The sequence below is a fragment of the Tamandua tetradactyla genome (genome assembly GCF_023851605.1).
Source record: "Tamandua tetradactyla isolate mTamTet1 chromosome 18 unlocalized genomic scaffold, mTamTet1.pri SUPER_18_unloc_1, whole genome shotgun sequence".
Taxonomy (NCBI): domain Eukaryota; kingdom Metazoa; phylum Chordata; class Mammalia; order Pilosa; family Myrmecophagidae; genus Tamandua; species Tamandua tetradactyla.
Window position 1 is genome coordinate 1,407,221 of NW_027518250.1, and position 6,189 is coordinate 1,413,409.

The following is a 6,189-nucleotide window of genomic DNA, read 5'->3' on the forward strand; positions in this document are numbered from 1 at the left end:
TGTAATGTAGCATATTTTTACAAATTTGTGTTATTTAAATGCATACATAAATATACAAATTCAACATTTCTTAAAACAAAATGCACATGAGGACTATTAAATAACACTCAGTCACACAACTAAAATGTTTTCCTGAAGTCTAAATTGAGAGTGGGTGTGTGTGACCTCAAGGCCTTTGCTCCATATCCTACATTGCACCACTTCTCTTACTCCCACCAGCTTAAATGCTTATTGCAAATTCTTCTGAAATATTTTATAATGTAGAAAGCATACCTATAAGATAATAAAAATAAACAAAATATAATACAATTGAAAAGTAAAAGGCTTTTCTTCCTTCTCAGAAAAGCCTCTAGCCTTCCATCCCTTATGACCTGTCTAGCTTTAAGGCTACATCATTTATTTTTCTTCTATTTCTTCATGCATAGTGATTTCAATTGTCACATAAAATGTTATCAGTCCATCCCTTATTTTAGGAAATGGGCCACATTTGATGTTTCTTTTGTATTCTTTATATTTGAAACAGCTGAGCTTTTGACATTTTTGTTTTCTACTTAAGTAATTTGGGAAAGTGAGAGAAATGTGCTGGCAAAGAAAAAGAGAAAGCTTAACTAAAATTAACCCTGTCCTCACTTCAGATGTCTTCTGAAAAATGATTCCTCCCTGACCTGCTGTGGAGAGAGAAAGGAAATATTATGAAGGCAGGTGATGGTTGTGGTTAGCACTGCATTGGAAGTACAAATACTGTCTGGTCCTTGGTTTGGATGGAACATGTGAGGGAATACAAATGGTATAGACTGCAGCCAGTAAATGACATCAATGGCCCTGGATAAAAGAAGAATAGCAACCACACTCTAAAAACATGTGAACTATAAAACCTGGATCATGGGCTGTTCCAGCTGTACCTGTGCCACAGTTAATTGCAGTTTCCTTCTAATTTCTAAAATATCTTGAATTTTATTAGTGCTCACTTTGTCCTTAGTAACTTATTTGGAACATTGACAAATGTATGAGATGTAGCAATCCTCAAGGACCTCCATATAGAAAATAATAAAGCTCTGAACCAAGCTATATAGGATACACTTCTTAGAAATATATGGAATAAAAATCCAGGGTGGTAATGGTGAATACAGGCATTGAGGTAGAGGGAGGAATGAGTAAGCTGGTGAAACAGAAGGCAGGAACAGACCCTATAGACAAGGTGAAGTTTATAGACATAAATGATCATGAGAGGTATGTGGATACTGGTTCCCAAAGCTTTCTCATGTGTATCTCCTTTATCCCTCATGGCAGTTCTTGAACATCTGCAAGATGGGATGTGCAGATATTGAGGATCCATGCATCATAATAGGTGATAGCCTGTTGTCTGGAAGTCATCACATGCCTGCAAAGATCTGAAGAAGTGAGGCTACCAACCCTCACTTGTGTTTCAGAAAATCCACACAATCATCATATTCTCTTCAATTAGCTGTCTGTACAGATTCAATGATAAAGAACAGTTTGCACTTTGCCCCTGACTTGTAAGCTGATTTCTTTTCTACTAAATTTGTGACTGAAGAAATAGAGGCTTGGGGAAGTTGAGATGGCAAAGCCAAGAAGTGACCTGGCTGTGACTGTGAGGTAGGTTTGCTCTATATAATCCAGCAGCATTTCCATGCAGATAGAAGGGCTCATATGGAAAGAAACTAGGTGTGAGTCCATCAGGAAACAGGTATCATTGGCAATGGAATAAGTAAAAAAAAAAGAAGATGCAGAAATTTAAAAAAATGCAGCTGAATGAGTAAGGAGAGATGGGTTGGTGAAGAGCATTGAATGTTAAGTGGAAATGTTCAATTTTGTCCTGCATCAATAGGGTGTCACTGTATGTTCCAAGCTGTAAGGCCTGGTAGGGCATTAGATATCATGTAGAGCTGTGGCTGTGAAACATTTGTCTTCTCTTTTCTAACAGGAAATGAACCACCCCAGAGGTGTAAGCAATTAATGAAAATAAAAACTGTTTGGTTTGAAGAAAGCTGAAGCCTTCAGATTACTCTTCTTCTAGTGAACCATCCTCACACTGCAGATGAGGAAACTGAAGCTCAGAGATGCCACTAACATTTCCAAATAAAACACTAAGTTAGTAACACAATCCACAAGCTAATCTGGTTCTGATTTCCTTATTCCTGACCCAGCATTCTTTACACTTTGCAAGGCATTTGTAAGAAACACGTCAGTTCCAGGGCTGAAAGGCCTGTAGGAGGTTGGGATTAAATCACCTGAAGACACTTCATGTAAGGGGTACAGCTGAGGGTTAGGGCTGGTGAAAAGTAGGTGTGACCTCACTGCATTCAAATATCAGTGGCTATTGATAAATTTATAACCCAAATATCAATGGGTAGCCATGCACTTTGCAGAGCTCCTACCATGGAGTAGAGCCAGCCTTACTTAAAAGCCACCAGCCATGTGCACGATATTTTCATTGCAATTTTTCTTCTTGGTTGCAATAGTAATTCCCCTGAAAAACCTTGTTATCTGTTCTCTCCAGCTGTAGAAAATGGCAGTTAGGAATTTGAGTTGTGTGATCCATGTACCAGTACCACAGCACAATAAGGTATACTACTGGATAAGGCACTTAATTTCTAGAGGCCTTAGTTTTCTCTTATTTAAAAGAGGAGGAGTAACGATTCCTACCTCATAAGGGCTCATGAGTACTAAATGAGATAAAATAGGTATCACATTTGACATGGTGTCGAGCAACATAGTGAATTCAAAAGTTGGTCGTTTAATAGCTGTAATCATTAATCTTCTGAATCCTATGCTCCATTTAGGGAACGGTAATTTAGGGAATAGTAATTATTGAAAGAAATGACTTGGGCTGACTTGTAGAATGACTTGCAGAGGGATGGAATCAGTTAAATTGTAGATCTGGGTCTCAAAATATACCTTGAGGAACTGAGAGTGGGGAAATGAATGGACATATGCCTATTGTTGTTTCTGGTGGCAATGTTCAGGATCCACAATGATTGGAGGGGGCCTACTGTAACCATGACTGAAGAATGAAAGAAGGAACTGTGGTATTTACATACAGCAGACTACTGAGTGGCTGCAAGAAAGAATGAAGTTGTGAGGCATACAACTAAATGAATGAATCTTAATCACATGTGTTGAATAAAACATCATGCCTAAGTCATATGGATTAATTATAATATACAACTTCAAGAATTGAAGTTGAGATCATAGATTATCAGATTGGGACCTATTGTAACAGTTCCTAGATTGTAAGCTCTTTAGCAGTCACACATATTTAGGAGTTGTAACTGCTATTTCTAAATTCTGATTACTGAGCTATTTGTATATATCCTAGTCTTTCCCTGAAACATTGGCTATTTATGTGACACCTGAGACAGAGAGTTAGACCAGTGAAGCTATGAAAGTCAGCAATATCCTAAGCAGTAGCTTGTATGGTCAGTTTACTTGAACACAATAAGTACATGGAATCTTGAATACGGCATGAGATCTTATTATGTTTACACACATTAGTGTGATGCCCCAATAATATCCCAGACTAACTGGTGTAGAGAATTAAAAAATATTTGCAAAGTCCCCTTGGTGACTTAAAGAAAGGAGGAAATATTGAACTTTCCCATCTGGGTAATTTTTAGTATTCTCACAAGCAGTGTGGACAAACAACTCAATAGGCTGAGCCCTTGATTTTGGGGCACATTCCTAGGCAGGTTATTCCTGAAAAGTATACACTAAGCATATTGATAATTGTGCCTAAAGTTTATCCCATGAGAGCCTCTTTTGTTGTTCAGATGTGGCCTGTCTCTCTAATCCAACTTTCCAGGTTGCCCTTCCTCCCATGTGGGACATGACTTCCAGGGGTGTAAATCTCCCTGGCAACATGGGTATGTGTGTTTGTATGTCTATGTTTGGCCTTTTTTTCAGTTCTTCTTTACTTTCTCACACTAAAAGATGCTCCAGTTAATCTTTTATATTCCTTGCCACAGCCCTAGAAACACAGAAATCTCCAAGGATCGTATTTCTTCTATTGGACATTGGTTTAGAAAAGTACAATCTGTGTGCTGGACGACCATGTATTTTTATTTTTATTTGATTCATTTATTTTATTTATTTTTATTCTAGTCAAAAAATGTCTTTAGGGCCCAATTGAAAACTTTCCTTACAAAAAAAGTAGGCCATCTCTTATCCCTTCATCTAAATTGACAGTTGAAGATTAAGCTCTTCCTCACATCTGGCTCATGTTCTTAAGTGGAAGGGACAATGCTCTTTAGGGAATGAACTTCCCCAGACTCAGATATTTTGCAGCATTTACATTAAATACTCCTCCAAGGAAAGCAAAAACAAATCACATCTCCATTAAAATCTTGCATCACTTCATATTTTAGAAAGTGTTGGATGAAATGGGGAACACTTAGCATCACTCAGGTACGTAGGAGTCTATGCCACCCTGTGAGACTCTGTGAGGTCAAAGAAATAATATTTCCAGATTCATCAGGTGGCAATTCAGGAATTTCTTCCAAAACACCTTGGGAATAAAGGGGTGCAACTGAACATTTTAACATCTGCACAAATGCTGGTAAGATTTTTATTGGGAAACAACATATTTGAATTTATTGTTATTCAGAGAAAGTCAGTCTGGACAATTCCATAGTAAATATCTAATATGTATAAGGTCCTGTAGCATAGAAAGTACAGGGATTTTCTAGATGCCATTTAACATCTAAAATGAGAAGTCAGAAATGGAAGATGTGCATGTCAGTTCTTAACGGGAATAGACACTACATGGTAAGGACTATCGGCTGTTAATAGTGAGAGGACAGAAAATAGAAATAATATTTGTTTGGGTGTTCCAGGAAATACTTCACGGAGCTGATGATTTTGTTGTGGATGTGGTAGATGCAGGCTTCCATGTCCTCAATAGAAAGTAAGTATAAAATGGTTTCGGGCAGTATAGAATTGTACCTGTGGGAGATCTTTAATCCTTTCACTCATTCATCAATATTAATTAAGCCCTTACTTCTATTCTAGATACTTAAATTCAGCAGTGAACAAATAGACAGCTATCCGTATCATTATACTATTTTGTTCTAATGTGTGTCATTCTTATGGTCTGCCATTCTATGTTAGTTACGTGGTTATACATATGTAACAGGAGTAGTCTGTCATCTATTTGTCTATCCTAACTCTATTTCCTTTTATCTCTCTTTCTCTGTCTATGTGAATATTTACTTAATGTATACTGCAATCTTTTATTTATTTTTGATGAAGGGTTCTGACAAAAAATACGTAAGTGGGTGGTACAATGGTGACTCAATAGCAGAATCCTCACCTGCCATGCCAGAGACCCAGGTTCGATTCCTGGAGCCTTCCCATGCCCAAAACAAAAAATACATTAGGAAAGCATCCAAGACTAGTATAGTTAATGACAGTGCAGTGGGATATGGTGTAAAGAGCACTGAGTTACAAAACTTCCTTTAGAGATGCTGGGCAGCCAGGAGGGTGGGCTGGAGGCTGGCAGCCGGCGGCGAGTGGGGGGGACTTGTTCTTCGAGTAGTCAGAGCCCTGGACACCAGGCGGGAACCGTGGCCTGGGCGGCGGAGGAGGAGTCCGGGAGTGAGCGCGAGAGCGAGGAGGGTGCGTGACCGTGAGGAGCAGCCACCACGTGATGCCAGCTGTGCTTTCCAAGCCCTCCTGTCCCGGTGACTGTGCCCAGGTTATGATGACTAATCCCAAAGCCAACAAGGCATTGAAAGTCAAGAAGGAGATGGGCGACAACGCCCCTGCGCTCAGCGACGATGAGCTGGTGTCCATGTCGGTGCGCGAGCTCAATCAGCCCCTGCGCGGCCCGTCCAAGTAGGAGGCAGTGCGCCTGAAGCAGCGCCGGCGCACGCCCAAGAACAGCGGCTATGCAGCCAGCTGCCACATCAAATCAAGCGGGTGACGCAGAAGGAGAAGCTGGAACAGCAGCGCGTGGAGGTGCAGCAGGAGGTGGAGAAGGTGGCCCGTGAGAACAGCAGCGCGCGGCTGGAGCTGGATGCGCTGCGCGCCAAGTACGAGGCCCTGCATGCCTTCGCCAGGACCGTGGCCCACAGCCCCGGCGCACCCACCATGGTCGCCGCCACCAGCGTCATCACCACCATCAAGTCCGCCAAGCTCTCGCCCTCCGTGCCCTTCTTGGCCGCGTCCTAG

At 40.7% G+C, this 6,189-nt stretch overlaps 1 pseudogene; it reads left to right on the forward strand.

The window, feature by feature from the left end:
• The first annotated feature begins 5,716 nt into the window (after positions 1 to 5,716).
• Positions 5,717 to 6,189, forward strand: LOC143672867 (transcription factor MafK pseudogene; annotated as a pseudogene).